Raw genomic sequence first — 21459 nt, forward strand, 5'->3', positions numbered from 1 at the left:
TCTTCAGATTAGCACACTAGGATTTCCCCTGGGAGGTACAGAACTTAATACTAGTTAAACAGCTCACTGGCCTGAGAAGGTAAACTCCAAGGGCCATCTGTGAAAAATAAAGTGGTACCCAGAAACAGGACTAGAGGTCTGGATAAAGAACTTCCCCAAGTCGTGAAAGCTTGTACACTGCCACTGGACATTGGTGGAGCTTAAGGAAAGGGTGTCACCTTTCTGAACTTCTCTCTTCTGCTCTGTGCAGTAAGGGTATAGATCTAGAGAAATGGAGGAACACCAAAACCTTTCCTTTATTTGTCCATCTTTAGTGATAACTACATTTTATGACAGAGGCTTTGACTTCAAGGTTTAAGTATAGATAAAAATTCTATGCTTGTGAGACAGGAAGAAAGAAATTGGTGTTTTTTGAAGGTCTGGGTAAAGGCAGCAGGGAAATTGAAAACCACAAATCCAAGAATTGACCCATCCTTACAATGCCATAAATTCTGGGTAAAGTTATTAAGCTCATAAAATATTTGAGTAAAGGTGCTTGCCGATTTTCACAACAGGGAGAGGCTATATAGTACCAGGGCTCAAGTCTCAGGAAAGGTGACGCAGAGATTGAGAAAAAGGGGAATATGTACAGGATTTTTGGCAGGGTATCACAGTACTGAGGTAGCCACAGCCAGCAGATTGAGAAGGGAAGGAAAGCAAAGAGGCCAACTTACAGGCTCCTGCAAAAAACTCAGAAGACAGAGGCTGCCCATCTCCAATGTGGGCCGCCAGTCCACATTAGTAAGGCACCAGCCATGTTAGTGTGGATTTTCCCACCGTAACTAATCTAGTCAAGACACTTCTTCACACACATGCCTAGAGTTTTGTCTCAGAGGTGACTCTGAGTCCTGTCAAGTTAGCAAGCAGAATTAACCACCACAGGACAAAAGCCTATGGACATGGAACCATTTGTTCTGGTCTCCAACATAATAGAATTGAGGCCAGGGCCTCCAATGCTGGTAGGGAGGTAAGTGTCTCCAGCATTCTGGGCTGAGCAAAAACCCCAGTAGCAAAGTGCTACATGAATGTGAATGTTTACAACCAGAGCCTGTTTTTAGTTTTGCCAAGTTTAGAGCTCTAAACACAAAAGAGAGCATTGGGATCTCTTAATTTTGTAGAGTCAGTAAACACTGTAGCTCTCAGAAAGGAAGGAGCGCATGCATGCTTGTGGTTAGAAAGGCTGACTCTACGAGCTCGGTTTAGTCTGCAGAATAGCATCCAGCACTAGCATCAATAGATGTGATGCCAGTATCACACATCTGCCAATGAAACACAAGTAGCTGTGCTTTTCCTTCTATTTTATAATTTTGTGGAGGTTTAGAGTGGTGCAGAGTAAACAATATTACAGATGAATCATCATTAAACAAATTTTCCTGATTTTCAGCGTCATCAGCCATTCTATAATCAAATAACAGAGTTAAGGTGGTCTCATAATTTGAATTTGTCCTTAGTGCAACCTTTATAAAAATAAGATAAACATCAAACCAAAAGCTTTAGTGTATGGACAAGTAATGATTATGTTTAGTTACCATTAAAATATGTGCATACTCCATGCTTTTAACACTGTACTTTGAAAACACATTTTTACAGATGCTGACCCATGGAGTTCCAATACCTCAAATAGCTTCAACAATCAGCCAAACCCCAGTGAACTAGATTAGCAAGGTGGCCCACTGAGTACTAAGGGATTCCATCACCCTGTCCTACTGATTTTGTCTTGTCGTGCATTAAAAAAATAGTTCTGCCAAATTTCATTTTATTCAGTATAGTTACAAAACACAGGCTTCTGCTCTATTTTTTTTTGTTTTACACATGAGTATGTGTGTGTGCATATTTGATGTGTTCAAATGTAAGTGTTATAAGTATGTGTGTATGCATTCATGTGTATATATACACACATACATACACACACAAACACACACACACACACACACACACACACACACACATATATATATATATATATATATATATATATATATGCTGGTGTTAATGAATGTGAGAGATAGTTGTTATTAGGTATATTCTTCTATCAACCTAAGACTTGTTTTTGGAGACATGATCTCTCACTGAATATAAACTCCTCCAATGATAAGGGGGACCTTATGATTCTCTTGTCTTCTCTCTTTTAGTGGTAGGAATAGACGACCACCTCCAGCATTTTAACTGGTTTCTGGGGATCCAAACACAGAATTTGTGCTCACTAAGCAAGCATTTTATCTACTGAGCAATCTCCTTAGCGCCACTGTTCTGATTTTGTAACCATTCCTTATACAGAAAGCTTAGCTTTATCTATAAACTTCTCTACAATAGATAACAGTGAGTAAAGTAAGAAAAAGGAAATTCTTGCTTTGTTGAGTATGAGAGAATAACCCAAGAAACACCACCTGAAAAGTTCTATGTTCATCTTGCTTTCATTCTTAAATTTTTGAGCAACTTGGTGGCAGTCTCCCGTGGACCCTGAAAGTGAGTTCCTTTTGTATATACTCCACTCGGTGCACACTTTAGTGGGCAGTGATGGCTAATGTGCTGTGAAGGGCCATGTCACCTTCTCAACACATCATTCTCATTTTTTTATATAGTCTCTTGATCTTCCAGAAATAGTTCGTGACCACATCTGCTATGACTCAGTCTCTTCTGAAAACTCAAGATGAGGGGAAAAATGATTAAAGATAGGACTTGTGATAAATAGAGAAGGTAGATGTTAAGCCAGTACTACATATGGATTTAGCAAATAGCAGGAAAGCACAATGTTAAAATATCTTATTAACTGGCCTGTGGCTGATTTCTAAGTAGGGCACAGTCCGTGCTAATTCAACAATATTATTTGGTCCCTGCATTCTTAAGTATCACCTTGGACACCTCATTGTTTGGGTTTCCTTTCTACGCAGTGGTGGACTCCAGACAGATTTATTTATATATTGACTCTGTCACCAGACTTGACGTCATCTACTCTCATTCCTAAATGTACAAATTCAGTGTCCTCTATTTCACTCATGTATATACATCACCTGTTTCACTATCTTTATGTAAGTTTAACTATAATAGTGTGATGTAAATTCAACTAAAATATTATTTTTCGCAAACATGCTCTACTCTTAGCCTTGGAAATCCCAGAGCATAGTAGTTATCACTGATATAGCCTCATTCCTTTCTTCCTTTCACATTTATAAAAATTCATAAGCTTCAACCTCAAAACTATTCATAGAATTAACTACTGAAAATCATTAAGTTCTAGAGAGCCACTATACATGATACTATATAATATACCTATTGAAAGTGTGGTGATAATTAACATTAATTGTCCAATTGGAAGGATCTAGAATCACTTTGAAGACAAGTTTCTGACATACCTACAAGGGGTGTTTAGATTATGTCAGTCAACTATGGATGATAGTAACCCATAGGTTGGGAGCTGGGCTGAATCGATCGGAGAACACAAGCTGAGCGCCAGGATTCATCTCCTTCTCTTTTGAGGATAGGGATTCATTTTGACCAGGCACCTCAACATACTGCCATCTTATTATACCCGATGTCCTGGACTGTATCCTCAAACTTTGAAGTAACTTAAGCCTCTCTTTCCTTCAATGTTGTAGTTGTCATATCAGGGAAGAAAGTAGCTAATACCACTATAGCATGCAGTTAAAACTGCTAAAATAGCTCATCTGTATGGAGAAATTAACAACAACAACAACAAAAGTAGAAAGCAAGAAGCCAAAGAAAAACCAAAAATCTTCAAACTATTAAAAGAAATATATGAAAATATTTTGAACTGATAAAATATGCCTATTGCATATTTTATTTATTTATTTTATTTACTTGAGGAGAGGGCAGTGTTATATGCATATATGTTTAAAACTATCAATTTTTGTAATCATATGCCATCAACTATGCATCACTGAGTATGTATATGTGTGTATAACAGAGAGAGGGAGAGAAAAAAATCCCAATATTTACTAGAGTACCACCCTGCTCCAAGCCATCATCATTTTCACTAAAAAAATAATAATAATAATAATAATAATTCTTTTTTCATCTCCTGTCTTCCAGGGTGCTATTATCCATCTAGAATCTAGAAAACATCCAATTAAGGTTTAAATTAGACAATAGCTACTTGGTCACTGGCTGCAGCTTCCACAGTATCTAAGGACAAAGATCTTTTTGTGGGCAGGATATCGAGAGGTCACATGTCTCATCTCTCACTGCTCTGTCCTTTTGCCCAGCCATCTCTTCACCTTCTCAGCTGAAGTCAGAGCCAGCTCTAATATCCCATCTTATTCTCTGGAAGCTCTAGGGCGATGAGAGCCCTTAAGTGCCACGTGCAGACTGGAAAGCGTTACCTTACTTTGGCCTCCTAGAAAAGCCGTTTTCGACTACAGGCACTCAGCAATCACCGTCAAGAAGGACCTTGTGCTCAGTGCGGTACTCAGCTGAGGGTTGTGAGTTGCTAATATCCCATTGCCTGTACTCTCAAGAGGATCTCGGACATGCAACTTGGCGCTCATTTCAACGGGCATTTTCTCTAAAATTTCATCCTGTCAGTGCATGTACTTGAAAAAAATGAGGGACAAGGAAAAGGTTCAGTGGGTGAAGAGTTTGGTATTCAAAAATGAGGACCCGAGTTCAGAAGCCAGTACCAGAGTAAAAAGATGAATTTAACCATGTATATATATATATATAATGCCAGTGATATTTTGTTTTTGAAGAACATTTCATGCTTTTTCCCTATAAATTGTTTTATGTATTTTAATAATTTTCATACATAAGTTTTGTCTTTACATCATTTATACCCCACACTTTCCTCAATTCAGGTTCTCCCATGTTCCCCAACTCCCTCTCAACTCTATGACCTCATCTCCTTAAATTATTAATATTATTTATTATACATGTACTTACATAATACTATCACAATATGTATATATGTATACACACATATACATATTTATATAAATGCAAACTTATGAGTTTATTTTGTGTTGTTCATAAGTACATGTGTTTCAGGTTGGCCTTTGGAATTAGCTAACCACTCAGTTGGTTTGTACCTGGAGAAACCTGACTCTACCTCTCTTTGATTTTCATGTGGGGGTGAGGCCTTGTGGAGTTTCTCTCAACCACAATGGCATGTCAACTGGTGTTTTCACTGTTCAGGTCTTATTTAGGCAATGATATTACTGAGATTTCATGGGTGCAGCTTTCCTGTCATGTATAGAAGATGCATCTGTAGAAGGTGCTATCTCAAAATAGATGCCCCAGACCTCTGGCTCTTTAACCATTCTTCCACCACATTCCCAGAAACAGCTACGGTGTGAGACTTCCTGGGAATCCATCCAGTAATTATAGGGGTTGCTTTGTAGACATATGAATTTGAGTTGTCATCTAATTGTTAATAGGTTCTCTGTATTTTAGCCAGATTTCTGTAATTTTAGTGGATTTCTGTAATGGTCATTGTGTGCCACAAAACTAAGCTTTTTTGAATAGGGATGAGAGATAAACTTACCTGTGCATAGGAGGATACATAGTTGGAATGCAGTTGGAAATTATACTTGTTGAAGAATGTGGAAGTAGTCGGTTTTTCCTCAGGTCCATGACCTTAGTCACAAGTAATTGGCTAGGTTTAGAACACTAGGTATGAATTTCCCTTTATTCAGACTGGCTTAACGCCAGTTGGGATGGCTGTTATTTACCCATGAGATATAAATGCCACTGTGTTTACCCTTGGGTATATGTTCCTGTACTTCTCAGAGTGTCTCTTAGGCTTTAGATCTGGGCAGGTTCTTTGATTGTTTTTCTCCCTTGGCATCTTGCTTAGCAACTTGGGATGTAATAAGAACCAGTTCCCAGAGTGAGAACTTGCAGGTCAATCCCCAGCTTTAACCCTGCAAGTCCTGTGTCTGAAGTGTGCAATGTCTTCAGGAATTCCTGTGTTCTTATGGTGAAACAGTACCTCAGAAGCTCATGGGCCAGCTATCCTGAACATACACAGCAGCAAACAAAAAAAGACCTATCACAAACAATGAAGGGTGAGGACCAACATCCAAGGTTGTCATCTCCCACACATTGTTGTAGCATCTATACATGCACACACACACACACATACACACACACACACAATGATTAAGATAAAGGAAAGAGGTGCTTTCTAGTTCAAAGTGCCCAATTAGTGAACGCTTAATTCTTCAAGATAATTATTAGTTTCACTTTGGGATTATCATTTTATACTTGACCATTTGAACTAGTAAATGCAGTGAGGAAATCTTTACACTGTGGCAGAAGCCCTGGGTTTTAGTTCTACATACTGTTGTCTACAAAGTGACTGCAATTTCCAGCCCCCTGCCCTTTACTACAGATCTGTAGTTGGCATGGATTGATTTTTTTGAGAAGGCTTCTGGTTTAAATGTATTTAATCAGTGGCACAGGAAAGGCCTTGTTCTCCGATGTGAGAGAAAAATTATAAAATTTTCAGAAACTTCAAACTCTTTTATTAACCCTGTTTGATGACCTTTGAAGAGAGATTCCTTAGGAAGAGAAATCAATTCTTGAAGGGGACTGGCTGGTTATTTCTGAATGTACTGGGTGTACAGTGCTTTGTTTCTGTGCAGGTATTTGCTTCCTATAAAATGTGAAGTACTCTGTAATGGAAGCACAGTGAGCATGGAATTGAAATGCCTAGTGAAGTACTGTGATAATTAATTTGCATGGAAGAACAGGTTTGTCCTGTGTGTGAATGTGAGGCAATTACTGGATGGATTCCCAGGAAGTCTCACACCGTAGCCTTTTCAGTGTAGAGAGAAATAATCACAATGACAAACGACAAGTTTGAGAAAACTTATACTGAGAATCAATACAAAAGGAAAACGAAAAGTTTAAAGAAATGCAGTAAACTGCTTGCCTGATAATACTGGGCCCCAAGTTCAATTCTTTTTCTTTTTTTAACTTTTTATTTTTTATTAATTACATTTTATTCATTTTGTATCCCTAATAAGCACCTCCCTCCTCCCCTCCCGATCCCACCCTCCCTCCCCTTTCTGTATGCATGCCCCTCCCCAAGTCCACTGATAAGGGAGGTTCTCCTCTCCTTTTTTCTGATCTTAGACTATCAGTTCAATGCAGTGGCTTCATTGTCCTCTTCTGTGGCCTGGTAAGGCTGCTCCCCCCTCAGGGGGAGGTGATCAAAGAGCAGGCCAATAAGTTTATGTCAGAGGCAGTCCCTCTTCCCATTACTATGTAACCCACTTGGACACTGAACTGCCATGGGCTACATCTATGCAGGGGTTCTAGGTTATCTCCATGAATAGTCCTTGTTTGGAGTATGAGTCTTTGGGAAGTTCCCTGTGTTCAATTTTTCTTGTTCTGTTGCTCTCCTTGTGGAACTCCCCAAGTTCAATTCTTATAACTCTTTGAAAATAACAGGCATGGGATTTTGTACTTGTAATCTCAGTATTGAGGAGAAGGAGATGGGTAAATCCTGACGGCTCACTGCCCAACCAAAGTAGCCTAATTAATGAGCTACAGGCCATCATATTAAACCATTTTGATGTCACCAAGTAATCTTGCCAGAGGTTGTTTGCTTCCCTTGTACACACATACACACTTGTCCTCTCTCTATTTCTATTTTTCCCCATTTTCCCTTTCTCTACACACAGAGAGAGAGAGAGAGAAATAAAATTATACCTTCAAGTATCAATATCTAAAAGCATTTCAACAAAAGACAAAATAAAACTCCTTGAAAGTGATTTCCATTTGTCCAAATGAAATGATCAAATAGTTCTTCAGATACGGTTCATGGACAGCTTCATTCTCAGATATGCTTAGACATTGATTTTGCAATATCCTCCAAACTTGCAATGATGCATCCTCTATCTCAGTAACATCACTTCTACAAATGCGTCTCAGAAACAGACTTCATATGGGCAGATCATGGACTAAATCAGTGGATATTCTTGAACATGATAACCAAAGATTTGAAGAAAACCAAACATTTTTGGAAAGAACAGTAGAATTTTGAAGTGATATAAAAGGATGACAGCACGGAAGCTGTACAAATATAATATTTTCAGTTTATTAATTAGTGAAAAGACCAAGAAGCAAAACCTCTCTATTGTATAATATTATAGTGATTAAAATAAGAAAACATCCAAGTTTAATCATTAGACACTCCTGAATAACAGTGTGTGGTGTGGGGAGGAAGAAGCAGAATGGTGGGAAAGTGAACCCTTTTTGGGACCCACTTTTTTCTTTCTTAAGATCATTTCTGAAAAAGTATTGATTTAACACTGATAATGATTTTATAAATATCACTTCCCAGCAGTGAGCTGGGAAGATGGCACAGTTGTAGTTGTTAAGATTCCTTGCTACTATTCCAGAAAACCCCAGTTTGGTTTCCAGCATCTAGGTCATAGAGTTCCCAACCACCTATACCTACAGGATGAAAGGATCTGACATCATTTTCTAACCTTGTTTACACTGGTGGGCTCATGGCATAAGACACACACACACTCACACACATCCACACACATCCACACACACCCTTCATGATAAAGATGTAGAAAAATACTGCTTGAATAGAATTACATTTACCCAAGAATTACGGCCAACAATTGTCAAGCGGGACTTCACAAAACTAGTAAGCTTCTGCATAACGAGCAAAAGAATCAACAGGTGGAAGACAATCCCTGACAGCTGTACAGCTGACAGAAAATGAATATATAAGAAATTCAAGAATCAAATAGGTGACTAATTCAAAAATGCCTTTGGCAGCTAATCAAAGAATTATAAAAAGAAGAAAAATGGCTAAGAAATATCAAAAAAAAGTTTATTATCTCTAGCAGTTAGTGAAATGAAAATCAATACAACTTTGAGATTTCATTTTACCTGTATCAAAATGGCAAATATCAACAAAATAATGGACAACAAATGTCACCTAGTGCACCAGCTTTAGAAGTCAGTGTGAATTCTCAGAAAACTAAAAATAAATCCACCAAATGACCCGTCTCTACCTGTTCTTGCATATGCCTAAAAGACTGCATGGCCTGTTTCACAAAACCTTACTCAGGCAAGTTCACTGATGCTCTATTCACAATAGCTAAGAAATGGAAATGTCCTTCAAACAAAATATGATACATATGCAGTATAGAATATTATTCAGCTGCAAAGAAAAATGAAATGTGTAGATAAGAAGGTGGTGGTGGTACAAAGCTTTAGTCTCAACAGTTGGGAAGCAGAGGCAAACAGATCTCTGAGTTGAAGGTCAGCCTGGTCTACAGAGTGAGTTTTTAGAACAGACAAAGGTACACAGAGAAACTTGTCTCAGGGGAAATAAAGAAAAAGAAAGAAAATTGTCAATAAATATATGGAAACAGAAAACATCATATTAAGTACGGTAATTCAAACCAATAAAGGCAAGCATCGTAGGTTCTCTCATATCTGATACACTTAGCTCTGAATCTTCAGATAAAAGTTCATATGCTGCCATAACTGCAAAATAGAGACAAGTGAAAACAAATCATTCCTGGGTGTATGGGAGCAATAGAGAGGGACTAGCTAAATACAAGTGATCTAATTATGGATATTGAAAGATTAGTAGCTATATTTTAGGTAATTGGACTGGAGAATTCGATACTACGATGGAGCAGCTGAGAGTGGCCATTGTCACAGTAAATTCTACCAGAGTGGACGCAGGACTAGCCACAGGATTATCAACATGGATTGCTGCAGCCATGAATCATCTGAAGGAATGGACGGGCATGGGAGCGTTAGCAGGCCTTCTGGTGCTGGTCTCCTTAGTTTGCCTGTGGTATATATGCAAGATTAGAGTCTCACAACAGTGTGATGGAGCCATGATCATTCAGGCCTTTACAGCCATTGAAGCAGGACATTCTCCCCAAGCATGGTTGGATACCATAAAAAGCTAAAATGATACGCTCAGGATGCGAGGCTAAGCACTGCACTCAGGGTCAGCAGCTTTCGACCCAGAGAAGAGCATGTCTGATTGCACGCGGGTTGATGCCCCAGGTCCCGCCTCTGAGAAAAAGGTATCGGACGGGTCTGATGCTCTTTGGGTGGATGACACCTAAATGAACATCAGTACAAAGTCCCAATTTATTTCTAATATCAGAGATCAGACCTCTACTCTTGCCTGATGCGTCTAAAACAAAAAGGGGGAACTGTAGAGAGCTGCGGAATGCTATGCCTTAAAGATGGAGCTGGTTTCCGCCTTCCACCTTCCCGATGGTGAGTGCTCTCTGTCAGGAACAATTCCACATTTGGCTAAGGCTGAGGATCTGGCTCGCTTCCAAGTATGTGGACCTATCTGCATTGCCCCCGTGGCACGCCTCGGTTGGCTACCCAGAGGCTATTTAAGCTGTGGGCTGGCTTTCCCCAGGGTCCGAAGATTGTTCAAGGTTCCTGAATAAACTGCATTGAAAAAATAAATAAAGAAATAAATAAAGAAAGAAAGATTAGTAGGGGCTTTATTTAGGGAGGAGGAGGAAAATAAATACAGTTGGAGGAAAAAAAATAAGAGTAGGGACATTCCATCAAGATGACATCACAATTCTGAACATCTATGCCCCAAATACAAGAGTGCCTACATTCATAAATGAAACATTACTAAAACTTAAGAGGTACAGGGACTATTTCTGACAGGAACTCAATGGCAGGCTCTTTGATCTCCCCACCCCCCAAGGGAGGAGCAGTCCAGCTAGGCCACAGAGGAGGACTTTGCATCCAGTCCTGAAGATATCTGATAAAACAGGATCAGATGAAAGGGGAGGAGGTCCTCCCCAATCAGTGGACTTGGAAAGAGGCAGGGAGGAGATGAGGAAGGGAGGATGTAATTGGGAGGGAATAAGGGAGCAGGATACAGTTGGGATAGAGTTAATAAAATGTAACTAATAATAAAAAAAATAAAATTAAATAAAAAAAGAGTAGGGACATTTTAAGATGTACAAAGTCCCAATTTATTTCTAATATCAGAGATCAGACCTCTACTCTTGCCTGATGTGTCTAAAACAAAAAGGGGGAACTGTAGAGAGCTGCGTAATGCCGCGCCTGAAAGATGGAGCTGGTTTCCGCCTTCCACCTTCCCGATGGTGAGTGCTCTCTGTCACAAACAACTCCACATTTGGCTAAGGCTGAGGATCTGGCTTGCTTCCATGTATGTGGACCTATCTGCATTGCCCACGTGGCACGCTGGGGTTGGCTACCCAGAGGTTTTTAAGCTGTGGGCTGGCTTTCCCCAGGGTCCGAGGATTGTTCAAGGTTCCTGAATAAACTGCATTGAAAAAAAAAAGTGATATATCAGTGGACTTGGAAGGGGCAAGCGAGAAGAAGGGGCAGGGAGGGTGCACCTGTGAGGGGAAGAGTGAGGGGCTTATGGGGGTATACAAAGTGAATAAACTGTACTTAATAAAAAATAAAAAAGATATCATAAGAAATCCTACAATTAATTATCTAAAAATAACTATAATAAATATAAGTGGGTATATAAATATATTCATATAGTTAAATAAAATTTTATCATTTGGGCTTTCCAAGAGCCAAAGACCATCTAACAAAAATGTTACACTAGGTATGAGAAGCCCTCTCCAGAGCTGTTAGTCAAGGTTGTTCAGGAAATTCTTAGAACATGACAGGTTATTTTGCTATTTCCCTTGGTTGCTCCAGAGGCAGAAATTTAGTCCCCAAGACTAAATACATCATCCTCTGACCCTCACATACACAGACATACAAGTACACATGACCCTTCACATACAACATACAGAACACAAATGCACACATATACAATCATCAAAGGGTGACATAAGGGTTATAATTTGTGAGACCTAAACAGGCTTGTATATTCAGATTTGTCCTGAGAGGGTTCTGCGTCTTACTTCAGAATACAGTCAGGAAACCTGAGTAAGTCCTGAGACCCATTTAAGGAAGGGTGGCCAGGGCAAGGTGAGAATGAACTTCCTTCTCTTGTTTTCTCAAACTCCTTCAGCTTAGAAGTATATGGGGTAATTAGGTCCTAAAACCCTTGAGTCAATATACTCTGACATCAAGCATCTTGTCAGATGTATTTCATTTTACCAAAGGATAAAATGATAGATGCCATTTTGATTGAACTAGCTGCTGAACACATTATAATCACTCCTGGCAAAGCTATTTATTTAGATGTTATTACCATTGGATTCCAAAAGGCAAAGTGAAGTAAGACTGTTTCATAATCCAGTCAGATTGGAAAGTGAGCTACTTTGATTTGAGCATAGTAAATATGCTGTCATTTCAAACATATATAAGAAATGACCTCATAAACTGGTAACGCTTTCATTGAAAACACTGCCAAGTTTGTGGTATGAATAAAGTTTTGTCAAAATAAACTTTAGAGGACTATCAAAGGAGACAGGCTGTCACACACACACTAGTGTTCTGCTCTCAGAGAGCCTCAGCCTGAGGTCCAGAAGGAGATGAGTTTACACCTTCCCCGGCTTCAGCAGTGTATCCAACAACATGCAACTTTCACACTATGGGGAAAGCCAAAGATTTCACCTTTTGAAATCACATTAAAAAGCAAAATCTGTTTTCTAAAATAATATTTTTATTTATTATTTTAAAACTTCCTACATTTATGACAACTATCTTGATCATATACATTTCCTGTTCCTCCCTCCAACTCCTCCTGCCTCATCAACGAATCTTCAAGTTCATGCCCTGGCTGTATGTTCACCTACACAGTCAGCTGTTCCTTTGTAGTACAGCCATAGCATACCCAGAGGAGAGCATTTCACAGCTCTCTTCCCCTCATCCAGCTCCTACATCTTTCTGCATCCTCCTTTGTGATGCTCTCTGAGCCTTGAGGAGAGTGGGAGTTGCTAAAGCTGTACCATCTCTGACTGAGCACTTACTGTGGGTTATTTCTATATTATTTATGGTGGTGCTTCATTTTCTCTTTGTAACAAAATCTAGAAAATAAGTCATTGGTATCTGTAAGCAAAAAATTCTACAATGAAGTGAATCATCATGAGCTTTAAGGTGGTAACTGTCTCCGTAGGTGATAGTTAATAAAGTTGCAAAGAGCACCTGTGCTTAAGATATCATTAAACATCTGGGCAGATGTCTCAGTAGTTAAGTTTTTTTGCAGGCCAAGTAGAGGACTAGTTATATTCCCAGAATCTACATAAAGTCAGACAAGATAGCAAGTGACCATAATCCCAGTGCTTCTATGATAAGATGGGAGGAGGAAGCAGTAGACACCCTGGACCCTTACAGACCAGCTAGCCTGAGAAGAGACCTTGTCGGAGACAAGAATGAAAGCAAAACCAACACCTAGAGATGTATTCTGACCTCCACAAGCACATCTTGGAATATGTATACCCAAGTTTAATCTAGGCTCCCATACCCAGATATTGTCTTAGAGTCTTAGCTAGGAGAGGAACATGGCACACATTTTCTATTTGCCATACATGTAAGTCCTAAATCTTAGAAGATGCAACAAGAGTAAAGAAAGCCATTGTATCTCACCAATGAAAGCGTTTTAGTTTCTAAATTGAAAACTGCAGAGGCTTTAATCACCCATTGCAGATTCTAGCAACCTGAGTCAAATGTGCTCACAATTCTCATCATGCAGAAATAAGACAGTCATGTGTCAAGAAAATTCGTAGACTATGTAAGTTGAAATTGTGATTTAAAAAGTGACCAGCCATCACTATGAGATTTGAGCCAACAGGAATGTTAAAGCAAGTGCTGAGACATGGACATATAAATTTTGATTCTAACAGAAAACAATTCTATAAATGAGGCAAATGTACAAATTTCAGTTCATAATTATATAATTTAGAATAACTGAGATTTTCAAGATAGCATAAAGGAAAAAAATCAAAATAAAAACAATCCTTCCCTTTTTACTGAATGTATGTTCAGGTATATTGGTAGGTATACACATGTATGTCTAAGGAGCTACTCAGCAATCGAAAATGAGGAAATCATGAAACTTGCAGGAAAATTGTGGGATCTAGAAAATATCATTCTGAGTGAGGTATCCCAGAAGGAGAAAGACACACATGGTCTATACTCATTTATATGGACCTATACGATAGGATAAACATAATGAAATCTATTCACCTAAAGAAGATAAATAAGAAAGAAGACCTGGGGTAAGAAGACCTGGGGTAATCCTCACTTAGAAAGACAAATGGGATGGACATTGGATGTAGGAGAAAACAAGTAACAGGACAGGAGCCTACCACAGAGGGCCTCCACCTAGCAGTGTATCAAAGATACTAAGACTCATAACCAAACCTTCAGCAGACTGCAGGGAATCATATCAAAGAAGGGGGAATTAGTATGACATGGAGAGGATAGGAGCTCCACAAGGACCAAATATATCTGGGCACAGGGGTCTTTTCTGAGACTGATACTCCAACCAAGGGCCATGTTTAGATATGTGCTAGAACCTCTGCTCAGATGCATCTCGTGGTTGCTCAGTAAGCAAGTGGGTTTCACTAGTAAGGGGAACAGGGACTATTTCTGACATGAACTAAATGGCAGGCTCTTTGGCCTCCCTAACCTCCAAGGGAGGAGCAGTCCTGCTAGGCTACAGAGGAGGACTTTGCAGCCAGTCCTGAAGATATCTGATAAAAAAGGGTCAGATGAAAGGGGAGGAGGTCCTCCCCAATCAGTGGACTTGGAAAAGGGCAGGGAGGAGATGAGAAAGGGAGGGTGGGATTGGGAGGGAATGAAGGAGTGGGATACAGCTGGGATACAGAGTTAATAAAATGTAACTAATAATAAAAATAAAAAATAAAAAAGTCAAGCTTCCATTTTTTTAATCAAATACAATCTTCTATAGATACAAAAAGGTTGAGCTAACATGATCAGTACAGACTGAACTCTGAGACACCAGCAGTTTATGCTACACATTGTGGTTGTTTAAAATGAGCTCTTAATTATATTAGAGGTAATTAAAGAGCAGGCCAAGCAGTTTTGTCAGAGACAGTCCCTGTTTCTATTACAATGGAACCCACTTTAAAAGGTAAGACCCAAATAGAGGGGGCATTAACAATACACTAATCAGCAGGTGTTTTCTTTTTTATGTTATACTTTTTTAAAGTTTATAATTTATTCTCTTTAAATCCTGATTGTAGCCCTGCCCTCATCTCCTTCCAGATCCATGCTGCCTTCCTCTTTACCCCTTACCTCTGCTGAGTGCTGGTATCACAGGAGAACCCCGTACCTACCCGCCCTAGTTTTAAGGATCTAAACTCTGTCTCTCACACTTTTGTAATAAGCACCCTATTCACTAATCTATCTTCCCAGCACTAAGAATGCAATTATTACAATATTTAAAAATTTAAAGTGTACATCATTTTATATTCCATGTTTTTAAACCTCTAAGTACAGAAAGAGACAAGCAGTAGCCCTACAGGATTCAGAGCTGGTGAACATACAGCACTCCAATGTACTTTAATAGATGCTTCATCCTGAGCCACGTCCTGCAGACAGAGTCACAAGGTTATCCTGACCTTGTCTTGCTGCTCACATTGGAACTGGCTTATAGTGGAAACCAGACATACAGATTTTCATAAGAAAAAAAAAAAAAGAGATTGACAAGAAAGAATGAGAAAGTAGGTGAAGAAATCTGGTCCTCAAAATTAACTTGGAAAGTTGATTTAAAAATTCATATTAAGAAGAGTCATAAGTAGTTAGAACTTTTAATATTATAACAGCCATGTAGACTGATATGAAGATGAAAAGAAGCTGCCTGACATGAAAATAGATGAAATAAAACACATGATTGACGTCTGCCATTCATTTAACATAATTGTGCTCTATTTATTAAAAATCTTTAATGAAGCGAAAGGAGCTTTTTATGTTATTCCTAAAGACAGGCATGGGAATAGGAAGAGAAATTACAAGAACATAAATTGGGATAGTAGAAGTAATTTTTAAAGTACTGACTCTTATAAAGGTAGACGAAGCAAAGTACAAATGCCTTTGAGTTAAGAAAATAATTTCTGTACTTAGTATAAAGTGTGTGTGTGTGTGTGTGTGTGTGTGTGTATCTGTATGTGTGTATATGATATGGTCGTGGTGTGTGTAAGGTGTGTCTGTTTCTTTGTAGTTCTGTCTGTGTATATATGATTTGGTGGTGTGTGTTCTGTGGTATGTGTGTGTATATGTGCACAGAGGTGTTTCTTATGTGTCTGGGGTGTGTGAAGGGTCTATAGTAAGTATGTGCTAGCATTTATGTATTATGCCTGCTGTGGTATTTGGAGGGTATAGGTGTGGGCATGCTGTTTTCATATGTGGAATCCTATGTGTTAACAGTCATGTGTGCGCATGTGAGAGCATGTTCATCGAAGCCAGAGGTTGAGAGTGAATGTTTACTTCAATGTCTCTTCACCCTATTTCTTGAGTTACTGCTTTAGTGAATCTGGGGCTCATTGGTTGGCCAAGAGACTTCAGAGATTGTCTCTGCTTCCTGGGTACCCCCTTTTTATGTGTGTGTTGGGGATTTGAACTTAGGTCCTCATTTTGCATGATGGGCAATTTCCTGATTAAGCCACCTACCTGGGCTTTGTATGGATGTTTAGTATCTCTGGAGCTTCCTATAAACAAAAACATGGGAGTATGCTGACTTTATTGCTATGTCCATGTTCTAGCAACATTACTGTTGGAAAATTGTGTTTGAAGGGTGACAGTTCACTGTTGAATACATTCTTTTTCATGATCATGCTTTTACATGATCATATCCAATTCCTCCTATTTCTCACAAGGTCTTTATTTTGCTGTGAGCATGTACAAAGATGCAGATGGGCGAGGCTCTCTGTAGAAATGACTTAAGTGTGCTTCTGTGAGTCAGGCTTCCCTTTCCAGAGAAGTGGAGGGGAAGGGCTACTAACTGATCTCCTCCAACTCATTACCTTTATTTTTTTTTTTAAAGTAGAAATATCAACACCTGTAGTCAGGTTTCTCCTGAGGTTTGGAAGGGGGTGAGGCTTAGCCTTGTATCTGAATCAAGGTGAGGTTTAGGTTGTGAACCATTAAAGTAAGAAAAATGCAGAATTAAAATCAGATTGCTATTAGAAAGAAGTGGGGAAATTTTGTTAAAAGCCTTACGGCTACATCAGTTGGATTTTGGAGCTAACTATGTTTTAATATTTCTGTATGTATTTTTAAAAATTTCTCTACATATACAATCATGAAATTAACAAAGTTTCTCAGGACATGGGCCTGCTATTCAGTGATATATAATTATAAATGTAAAGAATATATATTTTCAAACATCTATCCTTTACTCTGTGCATGTTTTTTTTATTCTCCTGAACTGAAAATCTCATCATACATTTATCACAGTTGCTGGAAAGTACACCTCAAGGAGGAGTTATTTAGAGCAGGTTCGCCTGTGGACATCTTTAAGGAACAGTAGTTTTATTGATAAACCCAGCTCACCGTAGGCACACTGTTGGCAAGACTGAGCCCTACATATATATAAGAATGAAAATTGGTAGTTAGGACCAAGCAAAGAGCTTGTTGAGACCAGCAGCACAGATTCATGTGATGAGTTGAATTTGTAAGCCTAATGAATTCTTTTCTTCCCCTGCCACCTTCAAAAAAAAAAAAAATACTTTTTCTTTCTTTCTTTGGCTTTTTTTTTAACTGCCCTTGATTTGGGACAATAATGTTAACATAAATTAGGTATGTGGATTTGAAAGACCGTGTTTACCTGATCTAAGTGAAAGGGAATGTGTGTGCTCTGTGTTCCTAATGAGGGAGATGCCGTGGTTTACCCTGTGCACATGAGCTTGCCTGGTTTTGTGAGAAGTTACTTTGTGGGAAGGTAGTGGTGCCTTCAGAGACTGTTGACATTCATGGACATTACTTACTGTCTGTTTATAAATTCAGAAAACAAGAAACCTTTGGACAATCGGGAATGACTCAGTCAGTGAAGGGTTGCTTCACTGCCATGAGGACTTGTGTTTGAATCCTCAGCACTCACATAAAAAGCTGTGTGTGTTGATATGTGCCTGGACTCTCAGCATGGGTAGAAGACATGGGAAAGTTCTAGGGACTTGCGGGCCAGCCTGTCCTGATGATCTGAAAGCTTGAGGATCAGTAAGAGATCCCATCTCAAAAAATAACATGGAACACAATAAAGGAAGGTACCAAAAGTCAACCTTTGCCTCTACAATTAAACCACACACATACACACACAAATGCACGCATTCCCACATACTACATACATACACAGAATGCACAGTTCTCTAACAAGAGTAGCATACACAGACAGACAGACTCCCAGGCCCCACACAAAACAGATTTCTATTAGGCATAATATAAAGCAAGCTACTTTATGTCTGAGTTATTTTGTGTGAAAAGCTTGCATCATCTAATGACCGATGAACACTGGTTGCTGATATTTTCTTTTAATATATACCATGACTTACAATAGTTTTATGTTTACAACAAAATTTAGCATAAGCTTCCAAAGAATCCTGTGTATCCCTAGGCCCCTCACATACTCTTCTGGAAAACATCTGCCACCACCACTGTGAATAGTTTGGTCACAGAGAAACCTACACTTAAACATCATTATCATGAGAGTATGTAAAGTTTATGTTAGATGCCACTCTCTTTTTTTCTCTTCATGCCCCTGTGTGTGAGTGTGTGTGTGTGTGTGTGTGTGTGTGTGTGTGCTCATGCACACATATTTGTTTATTTGTTAGAGGGAAGATGTACACAACACTGTTAGAAGTCAGGGAAACAGCCTATGAGCTGATCATCTCTTATCTTGTTTCAGGCAGACTTTTTGTTCACGGCTATATTCATGACACTCTAGTGTGTTAGCAAGCTTCTTGGGATTCTCCTGTCTCCATCTCTGATCTTATTATAGGATATTTGTAGTTACTGATAAGCTACCACATATGGTTCTCTGAGGCATGACATTTACCCATGTAGCCATCTCGCCAGGCAGAGGTCTTAATATTGAACACCTCTGTGAGTTTGTCCAGACATAACAGCACCTGTCCCTGCCTTTAGTCCTACACAGGGCAGCCGTGAATGCCCCTGTGTTCCCCTGTACACATTCTGCCTTCCTCCTAACACCAGGCAGCTAATGAACTTTTTGTTTTCTTCATGGGTTTTCTTTTCCAGAAAGCAGGAATCATACATTATGCAAGCTTGTAATGTAGAAGAATTTATTTCTAATATAATTGTATATATGTGTGTTCTTTCTTGTGTTTGCACATGTGTGTCTGAGTGCATATTTCTATGTATGTTTCTGTGTGTGAAGACAAGATAACACATCTGCATGTTATTCCTCATGTGTATCCACTTCGAATTTGAGACAGGGTCTTTCAGTGGCTTGGAATTCAAGGAGTAGGCTAGGCTGGCTGCCCAGTGAACTCCAGGAATCCACTTGTCTCCGCCTCACAGGAGCTAGATTCACAAGTGCATTATACATTAGTCAGTATTTTTCTCAATACCTTCTCATAGCTTGATGCTTCATTTCTATTTTTTTTTCTTTTTCTAAGTTTTGAGATTATTATATATTTCTTTCTTCCCTCTACTTCCAGTAAACTCTCCTATATACCTTTCCCCACTCTTCTTCAAATTCATGTCTTTCTTTTTCATTAATTGCTATTGCATCCATATATGTATACATATACAGAAATATATTCCTAAATAAAATATGCTCCGTTGCTATAATGTTATTTGTATGAATGTTTTCAGAGCTGAACATTTGGTACAATAAATTGGTATTCTCTCCCCCAGAAACTCCTTTCCTGCTCCCTGATTTCCTTAGTTACCTACAGCTCTTTGTGTAGGGTTGAAGCCTCACAGGCTTTTCCTCATGCACTTTGGCATGCCCATTGATATTGTTCTCACATAGCTTGCATTTGGTCAGTCACTATGGTGAGACTCTATGGGTACAGCTGCTGATGTTCTAGGAAACACAATCTCACAGCAAACTTGGTTTTTATACTCTTTCTACCTTGTTTTCTGCAATGTTCCCTGAACCTTAGGAGAGAGACTGTTTTGTAGATATATCTGTTGGGAGTGAGATCCCTAACACAGCATTTTGATTGGCTGTGGTATCCCTCTGTTGCACAGAGAAGTTTTCTTGCTGAAAATCGAAGACTACATTTATTTGTGGCACAAGGATAAATATTTATAGACTTTTGTTAGGAATTAAGCTGGTTTATGTTCTTGTAGATTCTCCTCCAATAACCATGACTTCATGAGCATTGAGTCAGTTAGCTGACCACATTTCCAATACCACATATGGTCTGCTTCCTGTTAAACTAGTCGTTATACTAAGTAGAGGGTTATTGGTCTCTGCCAATGTACATGTGCCACTACTTCACCCTTTGTAATTGTTGTTTCATATCACAGGGGTTATTGTTTCTGTTGTGGTTCATAGTCATTATGCTCTATAAAACTGTTGGCAAATTCTCTTCTTTGGAAGCTTGCATGATGTGTTTTTGTATGATGAAAGCTAACTTCAGGCCTTCAGATCAGCTCAAGATCCAGGATGTCTAGATCCCGTTTCTGCAGTGTATGGATTCTTAAGCAATAGAAAATTACCAACCACCTCTGGCAAAAATCAAGGGCAACAACAATATGGCTATATGTTTTGGGAGTCTCTTTATCAGCCCAAGTCAACAACTCAGAAAAGGGCTTCTCAATTCTCATTAGGATAACATCCTACAGTTTGTCTACAGGAGGACATCTTTTTTGCTTCCAAATGGGGTTGACTATACACAAAGCTGTCAGAAATGTCTGCAGGCATTTCTGTGAAAATAAAACAAAACAAAACAAAACAAAACAAAACAGGTCTTCATTCAATCCCTTTGAGCTGTTGTTAATTTATTATTAACTGGTGTTTAACCAAATTTTGTACTCTGGAAGCACACTAATACTTGCTGCACTGTGAATGCTGAAAAAGGTTTCCTTCCTGAAGGTCTGGGAATCTGCTTCTGTTCATTCAAACAGCTGCTTCCTACAATGTATCTGCCCACTAATGAGATACTCAGCAACAGGAGAGGGCCAAAGAGATTATAATTCAAACCCTTTCCTGATGCTTTGTTGTAGAAACCTCCTTCCTTAATAACAAACGTAAATCAGAATTTCAGCTAGGAATCTGACAGTCATGTTGGTTTTTCTTTTTTAGGTCTTTTCTAACATCCTGAATGGTCTATTGTGTAGCCCCAAACTCCTTTCCTACTATCACTTACTGTCTGTCTTAGTAGATATCATGTATGGATTTTGTATGCAAAAGGTACCCTTCTAGATAAAATTAAGTAGTCTAAGAACATGAACTCTTGTGAAATAGCCATAGGCACATGTGTTTTAGGACATGGTCTACTTGGGAAGTGTATGGAAGTGTTAGGAAGTAGAGTTTTGCTGGAAAAGTCCCACTTTCTTTTCACTTTCTGC

At 38.9% G+C, this 21459-nt stretch overlaps 1 protein-coding gene across 3 annotated transcripts in view; it reads left to right on the forward strand.

The window, feature by feature from the left end:
• Positions 1-21459, forward strand: part of LOC110563726 (contactin-associated protein like 5-1-like) — a 785262-nt gene that overhangs the window by 279672 nt on the left and 484131 nt on the right. The window lies entirely within an intron of this gene.

This window comes from Meriones unguiculatus, chromosome 18 (genome assembly GCF_030254825.1).
Source record: "Meriones unguiculatus strain TT.TT164.6M chromosome 18, Bangor_MerUng_6.1, whole genome shotgun sequence".
Classification (NCBI taxonomy): domain Eukaryota; kingdom Metazoa; phylum Chordata; class Mammalia; order Rodentia; family Muridae; genus Meriones; species Meriones unguiculatus.